General features: G+C 35.2%; 1 long non-coding RNA gene and 1 other non-coding gene across 2 annotated transcripts in view; both read right to left on the reverse strand.

The window, feature by feature from the left end:
• The window catches only part of LOC137220892 (uncharacterized), a 318,969-nt gene that overhangs the window by 140,189 nt on the left and 156,491 nt on the right, over nucleotides 1-22,289 (reverse strand). The window lies entirely within an intron of this gene.
• LOC137222909 (U5 spliceosomal RNA) lies at nucleotides 13,707-13,823 on the reverse strand. The gene has a single exon (XR_010942675.1). It is a non-coding gene; the product is annotated as a U5 spliceosomal RNA (small nuclear RNA).

The raw sequence follows: 22,289 nt of genomic DNA on the forward strand, positions 1-22,289 counted from the left end.
GGAGTAGCCAAGAGCACAGAGTGGTGACAGGAGAGTGAGTAAGGGGTAGATGAAATTGAGAGAGACTGTGGGTGGAGGCAGGCGGCAGGTTGCCTAGAGGTTATGGAAGACTCTGGATTTTACTCCAAGGTGGGAAGCCATTAGCATGTTTTGAACAGGGGAGTGACATGTTGTGACATACACTGTGAAAGGATCACTCTGCCTGCTGTAAGGGAACTAGACTGCAGAGTGACAAGGATGGAAGCAGGAGAACAGTTAGGAGGCAGTTTTATATGTATGTTTCTCTGTGGGATGACTGCTGTTACAACTTGCCAGATAACAAAGGGAAGTAGTTATAATTCATTTACCAAAGTGATTCCAAGCATGTCAGTGTCATGTTAATTTTTTTTAAAACTTACTTTTCAGAATAGTTTTAGGTTTACAGCGAAAGTGAGAGGGTGGTAAAGAGGCTTCCTATATACCTCCATCCACACACATGCAGAGCCTCTCCCATTATCAGCATCCCCCACCAGAAGTGGTACTTTTGCTACAATTGATGAACCTACATTATCGCCTCATAATCACCAAAAGTCCATAGTCCACATTATGGTTCACTTTTGATGTCGTGCGTTCTGCAGGTTTGGACAAGTATATAATGACATGTATCCACCATTACAGTATCATACAGAGTAGTTTCCCTGCCCTAAGAAATCTTTTGCCAATATATTGTCCCAGACTGTGGCTTATCTTCTCTTTCTCTTGATCATACTAACTCTAATTTTATTACAAAAACAAGAAAAACACAGACATTCAAGGCAAAAAATCATCTACAATAAAATCACCTGATCAAATATTTTTGTCAGTTTTCTAACCATTCTAATGTAAATATTTTGTCTAATACCATATTTGCAGTAATTTTATAAATAGAATTACATAATCTATACTCTTATCTTCACAGTTAACATTTCACATGTGTATTTTCTGATTTTGTGCTTTTTTTTCTTTCCCTATATTTTTTTCCTTTTTGAATCCTCTTCCTCTACCTCCAAGTAACCAACATGAACAGGCTTTTGTGAATATTTTTGTATTTTTCTTGATGTACATACAATTCGTTTTAAAAAAAATCTGGTCCTTAAAAATACTGCTTTGCCTCCATAAAATATATTGTGATTCTTTATAAGCCCTACATTCTACTTGCAAGATGTCTAAGGTTTTTTAACAAATTAAATATTTGTTTTTATTTAAGTGCCAAACTACTTTGAAGAAAAATAAGAGTGCTTAGTCATCTGTTTAAGCGCTAAGAGTGCTTAGCGCTTAAACAAATCTGTTTAAATATGGTATTCTCTTTTTGCCCTGTTTGCTGTCTGGATCATGAACTCCCATCCTCTTCTTTTGAATCCCTCCCTGAAGCTTTTTTTCAAAGGAGAATGGTGTGTTTGTAAATACGTTTGTTACTTAAAATGTATTCCAAGAATGGTTTTAGTGAAGCTTATTACTAGAATTGCATTTGCATTACTAAGTAATAAGTACTTACTCCAAGTACTTTTTGTGCATGGACATCTGGTTTAATGGTACATCCAAGGTTGAGACAGCTCCCCAGGGCTCCACAACTCACTGAGATCCCTAGGAGGGCATCACTAAATCAGCAGACCCAGAATCTGCAAACACACATCCTCTAAACTGTTCATTGGCCCTGAAAACAACTTCCACCTTCTGGAAATCATGAAAAGGGATTAATGTTACAAGCTTAGGTTCCAGCATATTTTATGCAGCCTATGGTCCCAATAATCAATATTTAGGGGAGAACTTTGATATTTTGAACTTTTTATTTTCCTAACTATATTTTGATTAAATTATTTGTACAAAGAAAATTGTGCTGGTGGGAATAAGTGCTTTCTTACATTTTTCCAGGAGATAATTATCAGGTGCAGTAGAAGGAGCTAATCCATTTTAGTGATACTCAGTTAAGAAAGGTATCAATTATTATTTGCAAAAAGAATGATTCAGTTGAATAAGTCCCTCCTAAATATGCTCTCTTCCTTTGAACTATTTTGGAACTATAATTGCAGGTTTTATATTCTTTATTGCTTTAGAGAAGACTAAACAATAAACTCTACATGAAGTTCCAAATTAAGTTTATGACTATATATATACATGTATATTTATATGAATAAGTATATAGACATGTATATATTACATGTATGCAGGCATGCATATTTTTTAGTAAGAGCTCTCCAGAACAAATATTTCATGTTTAATGTATTTTCTTCTTGGTACCCATGATTAATATTCTCCAGATAAGCCAATTTCTTCTGAAGGAGAAAAGTCAATGCAAAAATATACAATGTCCGTCAGCCTCCCTCTGAAATATCTTATTAAAACTTGACTTTTTTCTTCAAATACATGATTAAGAGAATGCCCTCTGTCCTTAGTATATATAATAGCACTAAAAGCCTTGAATTTAATCCCTTAATCTTTAATGCTTAAAGGAAACAGCCATTTTGCGTTCTCTATGTAGGTTATCAGCTATACCTTTAAAAACAGCTTCTATTTTAGCAAACTGAATTTCCAAAAGGAATTATCATGAACATATAATCTAGCTGAGAGAAGCTCTTTTTTCGTAGAATCTGAGTGAATTGATTCCCTAGTCATAAAGGTCCTCAATTTCTCATCAAATTTGACTTACATGTTTAACTGGAAACAAAGCATCAGCTTATAGCCAAACCAGGTATCTCCATAAGTCTTCCGAAGAATTGAGGCTGAAATCTAAACTTACCTACCCCATTTATATCACAAAACAACTAGGCCCTATAACCTATGATTTTCTCCTACAACAAACAAGTGTAACAGAATTCTAAACAGGCAGTCCGGAAATCTATCATGTCACTGACCAGAAAGAAAATTTTGGTGTGTTAGGTGACCTTTTAAAATACCATGCTTCTATCATAAAGTGAAAGTGTATTTTTTGAATTATAAAGTTATTATACTCAGAAAAAAACTACCCTGCTTGGACATTTTGTTTAAGAGTATAATTTATTTTAAAAACTTTTAAAATAGACATTTTAGTTTCTATTTTCTGTCCAGTACCATAGGCAAAAGAATGTTTTCAGAAGAATATTTCTGAGACCATAGTAAACAAATATTCCTAATGCTGGTTATCATTTCGGCTCTGACTAGGTGACATTGAAATTGTTTGTTTATTATTGTTCTATTGGAGGATCAGGGAGCATGAACAGAGATTGAAGACAAAGACTTTCCAGAGATGAATAAAATCAGTTAGCCAGCTTGAAATTGCCACTTCCCAGTAGGTTATTATTAATAGAGAAATGTATTCACTCAAAGTTATTAGCAGATGCTCCTTTTGTCACAAAAAAAATTATTTTTCCTATACATAGATACATTTTTTTAAAGCCCAAATAGGAAGGCATCCTTGGTACTTCATATCATGTAACATTTTCCTTAAACTGGATAATATGGCTGTTTTATTGATATAATTAGTTTAGTTAAACATTCTCAGATGCTTGCTCTCCTCTTTCTTACATCAGATTAAATAAAGCCTGACAAATCCTTCAGATTTTAATTTTTAATAGTCTTTCCTAATGAAAGAACTATCCTGAAGGGTGATCCATAGAGAAATTTTTTCACCACTATACATCTTCAGTTCCACTGAAACTTCAGCAAAATAGCAAACTATAGAACATCTTTAATCATACTAAGAAAACTTTGTCATGCTTCCTCAGCTTTCAACCCAGCTCTTCTTGTTAGACTTCTGATAATTCAGCCATTCTCAAGCAAAACCTCTCCAGTTGCGAAATCTGAGGTTCTTTGTATAGTCCAGCTTACTGTAAACAAGCCACAGAATTTTAGCAAAAGGTGCTATTGCTATTTATCCTTAATATTTACTTCTTTTAGAAATTTCTATGTCTTCTAAAAACTCAAATTCATGTTTTTTAAAAACTTCATAAGCCTCAAATCATGGATTGTGCCAATTCAATTTGAAATGTTCTTATGTCAGTTCAGATTTGTAAACTTGTAATGTTTATCATTATTTACTTTTTCCTAATGATGTAAGAAAAAGTATATGAGTGAAAAGCTGCCAGTATATCCCTGTCAGGAACATCTTTTGGAAACTAGAAAGGTTCAGAGATGTACCACAACATTTTTTTAAAGAGCACTGATGATGCTCAATTTTATCATTTAAATGTGTATGACCTATGATCAAGTTATTAAGCTCTGCGTGGGTCAGTTTCCTAATTTTTAAATGTGTATAACAATAGTATCTAGTTCATAGGTGCTATGAACTGAATTGTTTCTCCAAAATTCATATGTTGAAGCTCTAACCCCCAATGCGATAGTATTTGGAGACAGAGCCTTTGAGAGGTAATTAGGGCGCGTCTTCACGATACTGTTAGTGACCTTATAAAAAGGGACACCAGAGAGCTTGCTTTCTCTCTCCGAGAGTGCACACACTGAGCAAACGTCATGTGAGCACACAGTATGATAGCAGCCATCTACAGACCAGGAAGAAAGCTCACACCAGAACCTGACCATACTGGCACCCTGATCTCAGACTTCTTGTCTCCAGAACTATAAGAAAATAAATTTCTGTTGTGAAAGCCACCGCGGCTATGTTACTTTGTTATGGCAACATAACTAAGCTAATGGGACTATCACTATATACATAACATACATAAGTCAGTTAATATAAAATGCTTAGAATCATGCCTGGCACATGTTAAGATCACCATATTTTTAAACAATTATTTTTATTTGGTATCTAGAGTCATAAACGTTATAAAAGCTTAGATTATCAAGAGTTCTTAAAGACTACCCAGTTCAACAGTACTTTATCCTCACAGTTGCCAGCAACTGGTTTTCCTATATGTTATCTAAAGCCACCAAAATGGCTTACCCTATTACACAATTAAATGTTAGCAGCACACCCAGGCCTCCAAACTCTCATCACATTATTTTAGGAAGCAGCATTCAGAGTGCAATTTTAGAGTTATGATATTTTTAAAAGCAACAACAACTGTATTTATACTAGGCTCATTTTGTTCTTCTAATAAAATCTGTCTAGATACTTTAATTGTAATGTTCACATAGGGCAAAATCCATACACATATATACTGTATATCTATATCCATCCTTATAATCCATCTATCTATCCATCTGTCTAGATAGATAGATACGTTTATGTTTATATACAAACACATACATACATTCAAAACAGAACTCAAAAAAAAGTAAAGTCAAAAGAAAGACCTGGTTATTTGAGTAATAAGACATTTTTGGTCTCTAGAAACAAAATTGTTTCCTAGGGGCTACTTCCACGGAAACCTGCTCCACGTGCTAGAATAAATTGTACTTGATAGTTTTTAATTGATTCTATATAGAATGTTTTGAGGCAAAGATATTTTAAATAGTTCTTAATGCCTGTAGGTATATCCAGAATTGAATTAGTGTTGTTTAAAGTTATTCATTACCTACAGTTAATGGCAGACTAATTTCAGGGAATTGCTTTAAATTTTTATCTACTACAGAGTTAACTTTTGTTTTCTTAGAAATGATTTAACATAATATCAAGTTGCACACTGCTTTGAGATATCTTTTTCTTTATATTCCTATGGCTAGCCTTCAGATCCTTTATCACAGCACTCCTAGAATATTCTTCTAATTTTACTTCTCCTTCAATCTGAGACACAGTATAAAGTAGTAGTAAGGGCACAGATGTTTGCATTTGAGTCCACTAATTCAAATCTCAACTCTTCCACTTTCTAGGTAAATGAGTTGGAGAAAATTACTCAACTTTTCTAAGTTAGTTTTGCATAATGTCTACCCCATCTTCCCTTCAATGACTTCTCACTGGTTATAAAATGCAATCCCAATTGTTCTTGTAGTCTGTCAGTTCCACAACCATGTAACCTACCCCTTGCTATGTAATCTGACATCTGTACCAAACTAAATATTGTACTCTCTTGCCTTTTTTAAGCCTGTGCTACATAAACTATTGTTCATGCAGTTTTCCTTACCTGCATGTGGGTTTTTTTGTAAGTCCTCTCATTATTTTTCTTGTTAGCTTTTTTCATTTGCAATTTTTTTTTATTTAGTAGATCGTATTTTTTACAGCTGTTTTAGGTTCACAGCAAAATTAAGTAGAAAGTAGAGATCACTTTTTCCATGAAAACTCCAATCTATATGAGGTGCCATCTGTATGTTTAATTTCACACAGCTCTTACTTGTGATATTATTCCTTATATTACTTTACTTGTCACCACTCTATTTCACTTAATTGTTATGTATTGCAGAATTTAAGTTAGCATTATTTTGGCAGTACCTCAATGATTCTCTCTAGTGACCACAGAAAATATGAGGTTAGATGAAAAGTCTATTTTCCCCACACATCTCTCGGGGCTCATACTAGCATTTGCTCCAAGAGTAAAATGGAAGGATGAGCTCTGCAAAGCACGTTATTCAATTTGTTCATTGTGGCAGACATTACTACTGTCCTACTGCTACCTGGATCCTGGCTCCTTCTAGACACATGGTAGGACTGTACTGCCTCACTCTGCTGAAGTTAAGTATGGCCATTATCACATGCTTTGACCAATAAAATGTGAACATAACTTGCATTATAACTTTCAGCTAGAAGCATTAATTTGCCAGTTCTCTCTGCCTTTCTTTTCCTCTGCCATTGCAATCATGGGAGCATGTGTAGATGTGAATGTTTAATGCTACACGTGTTTATAGAGGACAAGTGTATGGAAAGTTTCCCAGATTCAAAATAAATTTGCATGAGAGAGGAATAAACTTTGGACTTTAAGCCACTGAGATTTAAGCCATGGATATTGGTTGTCATTGTAGCATAACCTAACAAATCCTGACAAACATAAATATGTAAGTTTATCTGAACAACAACAACAAAAAGCATCTGAGTCTCTTTTACCTACTCCTCTTTAATTGTTCTTTAGATAATGAGTTGATTGCATTTCTTAGTCCACCTTTACTCACTAACTCATTAAGTAAAGATTCATTTAAAGTTTTCTATATGCATGAAACTGGACAAGTTGTTGGGGATGAAAATAATAAACTGGATAGATGTGATCCCTAACCTGATGTATCTGACATTCTTGTGCAGAAGGCCAAACATGAATAAATAAATAAATATAATTAAACAAACAAAACAGTTATAAAATGTTATAAGAGCTATAAAGGAAACAAGCAACAGTCTAACAGAGAATACAGGAAATTTACTTTAGTTATGATAATCAGAAAATCTCTATGATGTGGTGAGATTTTATCTGAGTCTTAATGGCTGAAAAGGACACTTTAAAGCAACTGCACATACTGAAAAATTTTGAAAGTCACCACACCTGCCCAGGGAAATGCATAGGCTCAGAAAAGACCTAAGAAGATCTAAAATTTATACCTCAGACTTATCTGTGTCACAGAGGCAGTGTACATCAATCAAAAACAAAACAAAACAATAAACACACAAACAACCCCCCCCCAAAGTAAAGCACAGCAAACCATAGGGAAGTAGGATAATGTGATCTCCAGGATTAAAGCCATTAGATTTAACTGTCCAATATTCAATAAAAGAATCATGAGGCATACAAAGAAAAAGGAAAGTATGGCACATTCAAAGGAAAAAAATCAACAGAAACTGTCCCTGAGAAAGACCAATGGCAGACCTACTGAACAGAGACTTTAAGGCAACTGCTTTGAGGATGCTCAAAAAAATGAAAGGAAGATGTGGAGGAGGTCAAAGAGCAATGTGTGAACAAAATGGAATGATTGATAAAGAGATAGAAAACATAAAAAGAAATTCTGGAGCTGGAAAATACAATAATTGAAATGAAAACCTCACTAGAGGGATTAAAAGACAGATTAGACCAGGCAGAAAAAAAGAAAGAGTGAACTTGAAGATAGGACAATGGAAATCATCGTGACTGAGGAACAGAAAGAAAAAATATTAAAGAAATGTTAGCAGAGCCTAACAGACCTGTGGGAAACCATCAACTGGATCAATATATGCATTGTGGGAGTTATATAAGAAGAGAGAGAGGAAGGGGCAGAGAGAATATTTAAAGAAATAATGGCTGAAGTATCCAAAATTTGATGAAAGGCATGAATATAAACTTCCAAGGAGTTCAGCAAACTCCAATTAAGGATTTGAACTAAAAACTAAAAGACACCTGCATCAAGACATGTTATAATCAAATTTTTGAAAGACAGACAAAGACGGACTCTTCAAAGCAGCAACAGAAAAGTGACTTGTCACATACAAGGAGGATCTTTAAAAAGATTAGTGGTATATAAATCAAGAAATTAAAGATATAAATAAATGGAACACATCCCATGTTCATGGGTTAGAAGACAGTATTGTTAAGATGTCAATACTACCTAAAGTGATATACAGATTGAATGCAATCCCTAACAAAAGCCCAATGACTTGTTTTGCAGAAATAGAAAAACCCATTCTAAAATTCATATGGAAACTCAAGCACCCTGAATAGCCAAAACAATCTTGGAATAAAGCTGGAGGAGTCACATTTCCTGATTTCAAAACTCACTACAAAGCTACAGTAATCAGTACTGGCATAAAGGCAGACATATAGACCAAAGGAATATAACAGAGAGCCCAGAAAAATAAACTTTCACATACATGATCAAATGATTTTTGACAAAAGTGCCAAGACCTTTCAGTGAAGAAAGGACAGTATTTTCAACAAATGTTCCTAGGAAAACTGAACATCCACATGCAAAAAAATGAAGTTGGACCTTTACCTAACACCATATATAAAATTAATTTAAAATGGATCAAAGATCTAAATGTAAAACTTAAAACTATCGAACTCTTCAAGAAAACATAGGGCAAACATTTCACAATATTGGATTTGGTAATGATTCCTTGAATATGATACCAAAGGCACAGGCAACAAAAGAAAAAACAGATAAATTGCACTGAAAACTAAAAAGTTTTGTATATCAAAAGACTATCAACCAAGTAAAAAGGTAACACACAGAATGGGATAAAATATTGGCAAATCATTTATCTGATAAGGAATTAATGTCTAGAATATATAGAGATCTCCTAATAACAACAAAAAAGCAAAGAATGTTATTCAAAAAATGGGCAAAGGACTTGAATAGATATTTCTCAAAGAAGACATACAAATGGTCAACACATATGTGAAAAGATGTTTAACATCATTGTTCATTACCAAAATGAAAATCAAAACTACAATAAGATACTTGTTCAAATACATTAGGATGAATACTGTCTAACAAATAAACTGACACAGAGAAAATCACAAGTGTTGGTAAGGATGTGGAGAAAATGGAATCCAGTACACTATTGGTAGGGATGTAAAATGGTAAAGCTACTGTGAAAGGCAGTATGCTGGTTCTTCAAATAATTAAAAGTAGAATTATCATATGTCCAGCAGTTCTAATTCCAGGTGTAGAATTGAAAGAAGGCCTGGAAGAGTTATTTGTACACTCATGTTCATAGTAGCATTGACAGATGACTGGATAAACAAAATGTGGTGTATACATTTGGTCCTCTGTATCTGCAGGCTTTGCCTCTGCAGATTCAACCAACCAAAATTGAAAGTTCAATCCACTGTTGATTGAATCCATGGGTGCAAAATCCACAGATACAGAGGGCCAACTATATTCATTGTACTATGCCATTTTATATAAGGAACTTGAACATCCATGGATTTTGGTATTTGCAGAGACTCCTGAAACCAATCCTCCAAGGATACTGAGGGATGACTAGACATACAAGGGAATATTATTCCACCTTAAAAAGGAAGGCAATTCTGACATATGCACAACATGGATGAACCCTGAGGATATTATGCTAAGTGAAGTAAGCCAGTCACAAAAAGACAAATACTGTATGATTCCACTTACATGAGGTACCTAGAGAAGTCACTCGTTGAAACTAAAAGTAGAATGGTGGTGTCCAGGGGCTGGGGGTAAATGGGAATGGACAGTTATTATTTAATGGGTATAGAGTTTCAGTTTTACAAAATGAAAAGACTTCTGGTGATGATGGTCATGGTGGCAGCACAACATTATGAATCTATTTAACACTAAAATGGTAAATTTTATATTATGTGTATTTTACCACAATAAAAAAGTTAGGAAAAAAAAAAAAGATATGCTGGCCAGGAGGTGGGCTACTCAGAGCTCTCTTCTGGCAATTGGAATAAAAGAGCAGAATATAGTTGGAGATGCTCTACCCTGGGGACAACATCTTAGAGATGAGTGAAAACAAAAAGAAAAAGAAAAGAAAGCATGAAGGTGGTTGTTACTTTTAGATTTACGGTACAATTGCACTGATTTATATTATAGCCTTTGTAGTATTTGGGAGTTGGAGATAATTCACAATCACTCTATGAAATGATGATTGTAAGATAATTAAATAGAGCACATTGTGACAGGGTGTAGTTAGATCCTGTTTTTTAAAATCATTTTGACACTCTCTGCCTTTTAATTAGTTAGTCCATTAACCTTTAAAGTGCTTATTGATAAGCTTGGTTTGCTTCTACCACTTTGTTTTCTACTGTCTCCTTTCCTTTGTTGTTGCTGCTGTTGTTTTGTTCTTTGGTTTCTCCTTGCCTGTTTTTTAAAACTTTAATTTTTTAAATTCCATTTTTTCCCCAGGCTTTCTAGTTTAATACACACACATCAGCACCTTAAACTCCACATTTGGGGGAGAATTTGGAAAAGTGGGGAAGGACTCCCAATCCACACTGAAAAAAACAGAGTTGTGTTTCAGTAACATCACATTAATTTCCATTTTAATTTCTACATTGGCTATTACTTATGCTTATTTTCATTTTAAGTAGTTGCCACAGGGATTAAAATATATTTTTAACTTTTTCATATGTCATCTACGGTTAATTTTGTATCAGTTCATGTAAAACATAGACATCTTAAAAGTGTGGTGTCATACTGTACAACATAAACCGTTCCATAAATAATATTGTCCTGTACATACATTCATCTTCTTTTTTTCAATTAATATTTTTATGAGACATGTATCTGTGCAGTTCTAGTTTATTGTAACTGGTATTTATACAAAGGATTATTTAATATATTTTATAAATTTATTTCTTGTTGATAGGCTATTGATATAGTTATAGCCACCTTAAAAAAAAAAAAGCCAGTTTTGTTAGGGTCCTCCAGAGAAACAGAATCAATAGGAGACAGATACATAGGTTCATAGATAGATACATAGATATAGATGTATAGTATACACACACATAGAGTATAAGTCCCATTATGAGGGCAGGAGAAGACCAATGTCCTAGTTCAAGTGGTCAGGCAGAGAAAGAGCCTGAATTCTCCCTTTTGTCACCTTTTTGTTCTATTCAAGCACTCAACCGATTGGATGATGTCCTCCCACATTGTGGGAAGTTATCCGCTTTACTCAGTCTACTGATTCAAATGCTAATCTCATCCAGAAACACCCTCATAGACACACTCTGAAATAATGTTTAGCCAAATATCTGGTCACCCCACGGTCTAGTCAAATTGACACATGAAAACTAACCATCACACCAATAGTTCTAGAATAAAAATTCTTATACTTATCTTCTTATGTATATGTATTAGTTATTAACTAGGGATACACTTAAAAGTAAAATTGCTATGTGAAAGTGTATGCCAATCTTCAGCTTTACTAAATATTCCCAAATTGCTATCTGAAGTGGTTAAATTAAATGAGACTATCATCAGCAACAGATGAAAGTTCTATCTGGTTGTTCCACAAACATGCCAGTCTTGCCACTCTCTTTAGTTTTTACTTTTCTGATGACTTATGGGAGTAGGAATAGGGCAACAGTTTTCTCTGGGGTGTTTTGCTGCAATAGGGCAAATATTGTCTAAAAGTTTTCTGCTTTACTAGGGTGCCCCTTTCCTAATCCTTTGGCAAGAGAGAGTAAACATTTGTGGGGCTCTTTTTAAAATTTGTCTTTACCCACTGGCATTTCTAGGTTGAAAGTTTCTTCACTCAGTCCAAGATATATGAGGCAAAAAGAAAACTCTAGGAACATGCTACAATATGGCTAATCAGGTCCCAATGTTCCTAGCTTGCCTACCTTCTCTCTCTTTCAGAGTTTTCTTGTGTGTGTGTGTGTGCGCGCGCGCGCATGTGTTTAAATATGTAATTTGCAAGGTTTTAGCTGTATTTAATGGAACAAATAGGGAGACCTGCATCTACTCCATCTTCTGTTATTTCATATGAACTTTGCAATTGGTTTGTTATGTGTTGTGAAAAACCCAGTTGTGATTTTGACTGAAATCACTTTGAATTTAGTTATTGATTTAAGGAGTTTTACTTCTGTGTTCTGCAAGTGCTTTATAATTTGCTACATAAGGTTCTTGTACCTATTTTGTTAGATATATTTCTTCATACATTTTACATTTTTACCAGTAGGATCTCTTATTTTCTAATTGGTTATTGCTGATATGTAGGAATGTTGGTGATTTTTGTATTCATATCTCAGATCTTGTAACCTTGAACTCTCTAATGCTAATATTTTATCTGCAAATTCTTTTAGAGTCAATATGTGGATTATCATATAATCCACAAATAACAACTGCTTTGTCTCTCCTTTTTCAATTTCTTACTTCTTATATATATATTTTTTCTTATCTTATTGCATTTTCTAGGATACCCAGTAGTTAATTTGAAGACACCTCTATTTTATGCCTGATTTAAAAGGACACTCATTTTTTTATTATTCTGTAATTAAAATCTTTCATTATTCATTTATATTTCAATAATTATAGCTTTCTCTTCTTCCTGTTAGTGTTAATATATGAAATTTTAACTGTACACATCTAGAAACATTAAAAATTGGTTTAAGGAAAAAGATATTATGTCATAGTTAATGTAATAAAGATTCCCTAAAGGCATGATATTATAAAATAAGTTTACTGCTTTACAGAATTATAAAGAAATTTAAGTGGATTTTAGCTGTAGTCTGTTTTTTTCCTTGAGGCCACTGATCAGACTTAGTATTTTTACATGTAATTACCAGAGTTATCAAGTAGACCAGGTGTTAGTAACTGAAATGATGGTAACTCCATATTAATCATCTTCTTGTACTCATATATATATAGACTATATAGAGACTAAGCTTTATTTAGAGTGTTCATTTGTATACCTTAAATAGGTAAAATTTCATTCTTATGTTTCAAAGAAAAAAATATTTCTGTCTGTAATTCTTAATAGGGTAAATTATTAACATTTTAATAATGTCAGCTAGGGTCTTCTTGACAGATGTCAGCTAGGGTCTTCTTGACATTAAGATTGTGGTAGGAATTATTCAAGTACACACATTTAATGGCTGAGAACTTCACAAGATTTCTGCTAACCTCTGGTGTTAAAGCACAGTTCAGTTCCTTCATCTGTACTATCAAGTACAGATATTATATTCTACCACCATGTCAAAATTAGTATAAAGCTCAGCCTTTATGCCTGATTGGGCAAGAGAATTCATTACACCAAGAATTTTATAAATTGGTTTATGGGTTCAGATTGCATCAAATTCCACACTGATTTCCACTGACGTGCAGAACAAACAACTGTTCCTCTATTATTTTCTGTCCCCTGGTGCAGCGTTACAGCATCTAGACCAAGTTCCTTCTGTGTCTCAGCACCTGTCCTTTTTGTATATTTTAAAGTCATCTTTTATTTTTCCAGCCTTGTTTATTCCCACAAGCCCTCAAAAAATTGAAGCAACAATCATGCTTTTCCCTCCCCACATGAATCTTTAAAGGCAAAAGATTCATTCAATTATGAAGAGAAGCATGACTATGGATTTAAAGTCATCTTTAAAAATAAAATTGCCACTTTTTTCCATATAAAAAACACATCACTTTGTACAACAAATTAGTAACTGTTTCCAAGGTAACATAATATTTATAAACTTCTTACATGTGCATCCTCATCATTTCTCTAAAACAAATTCAGTTTTGTGGTAATTTCATAGTCACATTTTTAAAGTGTTCGGTACTACTAGAATTAAACCTTTTTAACTTCTATGAAACAGTCATATCCAAAAGAACGTTACTCATTAAAATCACACTATAAATCATATTTTCAGAGCATGAACCCAGAGAAGAACATAGCAGAAAATGAATAATCTATGCAGCTTGATGCCTTTTCACATATTGATTTACATGTCACTTGTCTGCAATTATTGTTTAAATACAATTCACTCTTTCCCAATAGGATACTATTATCATTACTGCATACAAGGATCAGACTTACATTAAAATGGTTTAAACCCAAGCCCAACTTTATTGTTGTTTTGTTGTTTTCACTTGGAATATTAAAGATTATTTTAGCACAAATGGAACACATATACTTGAACATTGTAGCCATCTGTATTGAATTCTATCATTCATCTGAGATCTTCTTCCTGATATTTATCAATATAAGATTGGCTAACCCTTCTCGTGACAAGTGTAAGAGCATGTTGATGGCCTGAAGACCATCACCTATACGGTTTCTGTCTGTTGCACTGTTTGTACAGGGGAATCCTATAACAAAGATGCTAAGTATGATTTCCTACTCTGAAAATTAAACGTTTCACCTATTTTTTAAAAAAAGAAATTAAAGAGGAATCTCAAGCCAAACCAAAGATTCCTTCCTCCATGATAACTGGCCCCAAATAACCCCACATGGGATGGACATGCTCATTCATTTTTGCTTCATTCTCTGTCTTCAAACTGGAGACAGTAATCAGATGCAATTATTAGAAACCCCGACTTCATCATTCCTACCCAAGGGTGAAATGGCCTAGAGTCAGTGCTTCCAATTACGCTGGGTGGCCCAGAAATGGACAAGCTGATTTACAGATAGCTGTGCTTAGTTCTATCCCAAAGGTCCCAGAGGAAACGCCTGGAGCAGAAGCTGAATCTTCCTATCAAGTGGCTCTCAGCTCTGTCACTAGCTACAGAATTAAATAGAATGCTGAACCTGGAAGAGAGGTTTTTTTCTCTTACACTATGGTCAGTTCTTAAATCCCTCCGACATTAATAGGAAAATTCCATAGGCACACTTGCATGTCCTCATTAAAGTATAGAAATTAAAGAAGAAGTGACAGAGTAATCACTAAAACCAACGACAGAGGAGATGCCCATAGGAATAACAGACTCAGTTCACATTTTAAGTAGTTCAGTCTGAAAATTTCAAAATGCAAATTCCTTTTAGGGAACTGGTATCAAAAGCATGCTCGGTCACATATAACATGTCCCATGCTGTTTTGATCAACTGAAATTATTCTTACTATTTTGGGCTTTTTAAACCAATTGCTACAGAATTCTTCTTTTTGGCCATCTTAAAGAGGGAGTCAATAAAAGAGTAAAATTTAACAGACTTAACATTGCTTTGTTTATTGTTGGGTAGAAAGTAAAGCCCTACCTGTTCTCTGCTTCCACGAGAAGCAGACACACACACACACACACACACACACACACTCTTCTCCAAGGTACTTCATGGAAGCTGACTTTTAAAACAACTCCTTGTCATTTTGGACATAGTGCAAAATATAGAACTTTATAATATAAAACCTACACCAAAATGGCACATCTCCTTTTTTATTTTCAAAGATATCAATTCTTTCCATGTAAAGGAAGGAGCCGGAAAATGAAAAATGCTTTTTAGTCCATAGCCTGAGAAGTTCCAAATCTTTTTTTGAAACCAACCATAAACAGTCCTGGCAAAAGGCAAAAGAGAAATGTCTATATTCAAGTGAATATTTGCATGTTTTTCAAGACCCACCATGATTAGATCTCTGGTTTTGATGCAAAGCAAAATGCTACCTAAAAGACAGTTTTCTGGAAAGAAACTTTTAATGGTGAATAAGAGGATGAGGAAGTTTAGAGAAAGAAATAAGAAATTTATAGTGTCTGACTTGTATAGAAAGAGAGAATGTAAAGGGAGGCCTACATTCCTCTGTGGAGATGTGATCTGCTATCTAAAGCTAGAATTTTAAGAGAAAATAGTACAGGAAAAAAATTCACATTCCATCACCTTAACAGCCCTCCCTTCCTTGGTAAGGGTATCTGTCCACCATAGCAAATGGTGCAGAGGAGAGATGCTGAGCATTTAATGTGTTTAATAAAATTATATTATGCTGCGGACTTGCATTTGTCATCCTTGTAAGGTAATAAAAATCTACCTTTCCTGAGAAAGAATGACACCTGTAAAACTGTTCCATACAGGTTAAAAATTTTGAAAATGCAAAGTAATAATAAACCTACAAGACATCCAAAGAGGGTAAGATTCAGAAATCAGTGTGAAATTTTTGTTTTGGGGTAAACTGCAGAAGCTAGAGTTTCAATTGTAAGTAAAAAAAAAACAAACAAACTTAAAAGCGCCATTTCTTTTTTGTGTATGTGCTTAAAAAAAAGAAGAAATTTCAGTATCATCATTAACAAGTAACATTTAATATAAGGATCTAGAAATAGTAGTTGAAAGTACCTGTCAAAGGGGGTGGGGGATAGGAAAAAGATGATGCATTGTAGAGGCCACTCAGAAATTCAGTTCAAATATGTATTCATCCAGACACAAGATGCTGCTGAGAGAGGTGAAGGAGGTTGATTTTTTTATGCATGTGAAGTGATTGAAGAACTAAGACAATGTGTGTACTATAGCATCAATTATCAGAGGAGCTCTGAGAAAGGAAAGATCCAGTTGAATAATAGACATCTGAGAAGGCTTCACGGAGAAGGAGGAACCTAAACTAACCTAAATGAGAAAAGTGGAATTTCAATCAGCAAGTTGGAGGAAGAGAAGAATGAGTTCCAGATGGGAAAATAGCCCAAACAGGAAGGAACTAATATTGTCTATTTGGGGCCTGAGATTGTCCAGGATAGGTAACAGTAGAAAAGGTTTACTTTAATATGTGAGGAGAGATGAGGTTAAATAAAAATTATGGAGAATATTAGAATAAGTAGTTTAAATGCTTTACACACAAAAACAAAAACTACAACAACACTATGGGACCAATTTTATTAAACATTTAACTAGCATTACCTCATGTTATCCAAATAGCAACTCTAGAAACACAGGTAGTAATATTATCCCCATTTTACATATGAGGAAATTAAGGCTTGAAGTAGTTGACTAATATGATTGATAACATGGATATAATTTAGAAAAGTCAGGATTAAAACCCAGGTTTGTGATTTTAAAGCCCATGCTCCTGACTGCTGTATTTCATTGCATCATTATAATTTTGTAAAATACATATCCTTGGTCTCTACAAGTATTTCAGTAAAGAGAAATAAAAACCATTGCATTGATTAGAATCCCATATGTATATGAAACAAGTTGAACATTCTCTAATGTTGAATGCAGGTAGAAGGAGGGATAAAAGAGATTGTAGAACAATTAGTCAGCTGGAGCTGTAAGCAAGAACAGCTCATGAGTGGCACAGGGTTTTATAAGCCCGGTCAAGGAGTCTGGACCTTATCCAGAGGATAATGGGGGAGCCATTGGAGCATCGGCAGTAAGTGGAATAATCACGTGTGCTTTAAAAACGTGTTCTGGTTACAGTGCAGAGAATGGTTGGATGAAGTTGGTGGTGGGGAACACTATTTAGCTAGCTGTAGAAGGAATCAAAGCTCAAGGTAATGGTGGCCTGACTTAAGAGGCAGAAATAATGGGCCTTGGTAACTGAGTCAAACGATATCTAGGTTTGTGACTTGGACAATGGGAGACAGTAATTCTACTTATAGAGTCGGGGATCTCAAAAGGATAGGGAGAAATGATGAGTTCATTTGGGGACTTGATAAGTTTGAAGTGCTTTTGTGGCATTCAAGTAGACATATCTAATGGTTGGAGATACAGATATGACACTCAGAAGCGAGGTGTGGACTAGGTGTCAAGATTTGTGATTCGTTAAAGCCATAGGAATATGAAAGATTATCCAGGATGAGTGTGCACAGTAAGAAAGGAAGGGGGAACTAAGACAAAACCCCGAAAAAACAAAAGCCTTTCAACAATAAAGGAAGAGGACGCTAAAGAGGGGAATTAGAAAAAATGACACCAGAGAGGAAACCTACTCTTGTGCGTGGGGTACTTGAAATTAAAAAGAGAGGTTTTTCAAGATGGAAGAAGTGACAACCTATAACAAACACTGATGAGAGCTCCAGTTAGATTAAGGAGACGAGAGACCACTGAGTCAGCAACTGAAGACATTACTAGTCATACATCCTAAAAGGATTAGAGGCCAAATTATAATGGATTGAGAGGTTTATTATTTTAAAAAGCCATTGTATGTAGATTAGTAATTTCCAAAGATCAGTGCTGATGCCTAATCAAGTTTTCACAGATCAGAAGCAAACCCCCAAAACTAAAAGCATCAGTTTTGTTTGATGAAGCTAAATTACTCTATGAAATTGTTACCCTAAGATAATATCCCTCCAAATTTTTAATACTAAAAATACATTTCTGTTATAAAGTGAGAGTGTTAGGAGATAGTAGTAGTAATTTTCAAATACTCTTGCTAGTTGAATCTATATACCATTCCAAATTCTGCAACCTACCATTGCTGCTGAATTTCAAGTGTTTGATTCTAAAGGAATGGGTATCCAAAAGAATGTCTCAGCATTCCCTGATGGGTAGAGGGGAGGTAGAATAAAGGGGAATGCTACATGTCTGGCAATGGCATTTGCTTCTTTCTAAGTACAGAGTATAGTTCTGAAGGGTCACTAGAGAGGTATTTGCATTTTGTCTTTGGCAGTTTCATTATGTTGTCGATTATTACACTGCAATGTTCTAATAGGAGTTTCATCATGCATTCAAATTGAATAGAGGATTCATTTAGCCACCACAGCGAATTGAGCTCAGCAGGCTTCACTTCAGGAACTTCTGTGGTGTCAAGTGGTCAGTCCTTCAGTTTTAATTTCTAGATATATGAGATGCAAATTCCATGATCTTTTCTTCTCTGATAGAGCAAATGGCTCCAATTACATTCTAACATATCCTTAACTGGGAGGTAAATCACATCAGCTTGGGATGTGGTAAGATGAATCCCAAAGAAAAGATTAATTATCTTGTAAAGGTATTGTATTATCTTAATTGTTCACATCACTCAAGCTTTTCTAATTAGAAAAGTAAATACCAACCTAGGCAGGTTTTGCCCTTGCACAATTAAAAACAGGCTAAACATTTACATGAATTATACCTTTTCAAATATTTAAACTTGATAAGGCCAGCCATCACTTTATACTTGTTTTCCTGTCATCAGACTTCCCAAAGGTCAATTGTATTTCTCTTATAAAAAGTGAAAGAATAACAGTCTCCTACTAAATAACATAAATATTTCAGTGTATTGATGCTGCAATCAAGCCTACCAGTCCACGGTCCTCCAGCCCACGATTGTTCAGTGGTTTCCAAGATCCAGGATGCTTTTCTCCATCTGATCTATTCCAAGCATACTTTTAGCCCAGTGGTTTATTTGAAAGCCCACAGGAGATTATACACAATTCCTCTGTCTTCTCCCTTCAAGCAGCAGCTGTCATTTCTTGTACAGAATGTTTCCCATTTCACCTTTGTCTCTGGATAAATTTAGTCCTTATTAAACAATCAGAATTGGATCCTGCCTCCCAGAACAACTCTTACCTCAGAGAAATTAATCAGACTCTCTCATGAGTTGAGTTCCAACATGTCCTAGACAGGCCTTGTTGACACCAGAGTATCCTTACTATTATGAATATTTTTCTTGATAGAGTACCCAGCATACAGTAGGTACTGAGAAGTGACCCACTGTCTCTGTGTTGGTTTCTGGTCTTTGTTTTGAAGCAGTGTGGTCTAGTGTTTGAAGAACAAAGACTTTGTACCCATACGGATATGCATTTGAATCTGGCTGTAAAACCAATTCTGTTATCTTGGGGAGAATGTTTCACTTCACTTCACTACAGAAGCAGAGGAATGCCTCCTTCCACTTCTGTAAAATGACATTAAAAATAATACCAACCTATTAGGAAGGTGTAAGGGATTAAATGATACCATGCATGTTATACACTTAGCTCAGTGCCAGGCACCCAAGTTCTCAATAATTGTTGGCTCTATTGTATTTTATTACTATAATTTATAGCCTCTTTACTGAAACTCAGTTTGAAATCTGTTTCTGAGGTCAGAATCAGAAGTGAAATATTCTTGTCATTTAAAAAGGTCATCTGAACTTGCCTGCATAGCAAATGCTTCTCTGGGTTTTAGTTCAGATGTGTCTCTTTCATTCTTACATCTTCAGAGAGGGAGACTTTCAGAGGTCTGATGGGCTGTAACACACTGTATCTGTAGCTGGTTTACCAACTCATTGATTTGCAGCATTTCACTTAGGGCTGTTCTCTTTCTGACAGGAAGGCTTGAGGGAGATGATCTTAAATGCCAGGAGGATTTTCCACGTGGTCACAGGGGAAGAACACTGTGAGCATCTGGGCGCAGCATACAGAGAAGATTTTGAGGGTTGTGAAGCTCCATTTGTGTGTTCAGTTAATGGACCCTTGGGCTTGAGGACAATGTACTGTGGAAGGTAAGAGGGGTTAATTCATCGGTAGCTCGATTTGTGGAACTAATTCTTCAGTCTCATTTACATTTACATTAGCAGGACGTCTTTAACAGTGAGAGAGTTGTGATGGTGGATGAAATCACAGCTAACATGTTAGATTTTATGGGTATGATCTCTTTGTGTTCTCTAGCCAGTTGCCTGGAAGCCATAGATCCTTATTTACCCTGACAAGCTCTGTTCCTCTAGTGTGGTCAAGAATTTCTCCCTAGATTTTTTTTTTTCTTTTTTTGCGGTACGCGGGCCTCTCACTGTTGTGGCCTCTCCCGCTATGGAGCACAGGCTCCGGATGTGCAGGCTCAGCAGCCATGGCTCACGGGCCCAGCCGCTCCACAGCATGTGGGATCTTCCCAGACCGGGGCACGAACCCGCGTCCCCTGCATCAGCAGGTGGACTCTCAACCACTGCGCCACCAGGGAAGCCCAAGAATTTCTCCCTAGAATTTCTGTGTCACTCTTCAATCACTTTATCTTTAATGCCAGAACTTCCATCTAACCAAAATCATGAGATAACCTACCTTGATCTTCTCTTTACCCCTTCCCTACCTTTGATAAAAATTAATTTGACTCCTTTGAAAACCAGTCACAGTCTCTTAAGACATTGCTTATTTATGGCCATTTGTTCATGGTTCACTTTTTAAAAAATTTTTTATCCGAGTACAGTTGATTTACAATGCTGTGTTAGTTTCTGCTCTACAACAAAGTGTGTCAGTTTTACATATACATACCTACACTCTTTTAGATACTTTTCCCATATCGGTCATTACAGAGTATTGAGACAAGTTCCCTGTGCTATACAGTAGGTCCTTATTAGTTATCTATTTTATGTATAGTAGTGTACATATGTCAATCCCAGTCTCCTACTTTATCGCTCCCTTCCCACTTTAAAATCAGGTCTGAAGTATATGAAGTTGGTGCTACTAATCTAGTTATTGTGACCCTGAACAAGTCACCTAACTTCTCTAAACCTTGGTTAACCCATCAATAAAACGGGAATTATAACTTATACATGGTACAGCTGAGTTGAGGACTACACAAAATCTTCTATGTGAAGCCTTTGGTGTTGATTTCCTAAACATTGTGCGTCCTACATTGTGCCTCCTATGCCAGAGAGAATGTTTCAAGAGACTTAGATTACTTGAAACCTGTTCCAACAGAGAAAGCAAGCACATCAAACTTTTCCCGATCTTGAGTTTCTGTTTCCTAACGTGTCTTCCTAAGCTCCAATCCAAGAGTAGATTGGGTTAGTCTACTTGAAAAAGTATTTGCACGATTTAATGCCCCATATGGACTTCAGCCAAGCCAGTGATAAAAGCAGTAATTGATCAGTACTAAAAATATTCCTCTAGTGTTTAGGCTCAGGTTAATACTTGTATACATAGGTCATATTTTCTCTTCATGACCTCATTCTTAACCTGTGTTCTAAATTCTTTTCCATACCTTTCCTAAAGATAGATGAAGATGCATCTATACCCAAACTGATTATTTAATCTGCTTGTGTTTTCATTATATTATTGCTGTCATGAGGTGGTGTCCTATTCTCAGGCCAATCAAGAATGAAGTATGCTTGGCCTAGATGTGCCGGGAGTTAATCATTCTTCTTAATCAAATTCTTGTTGCGTTCTTGGCTACACTTACTCTTACAGTTGAAATGATGCACACCATTTCAAAGTAGTGTCTCTATTCTCTTCTTGTTCAGCAT

The sequence above is a fragment of the Pseudorca crassidens genome, chromosome 3, assembly GCF_039906515.1.
Source record: "Pseudorca crassidens isolate mPseCra1 chromosome 3, mPseCra1.hap1, whole genome shotgun sequence".
Classification (NCBI taxonomy): domain Eukaryota; kingdom Metazoa; phylum Chordata; class Mammalia; order Artiodactyla; family Delphinidae; genus Pseudorca; species Pseudorca crassidens.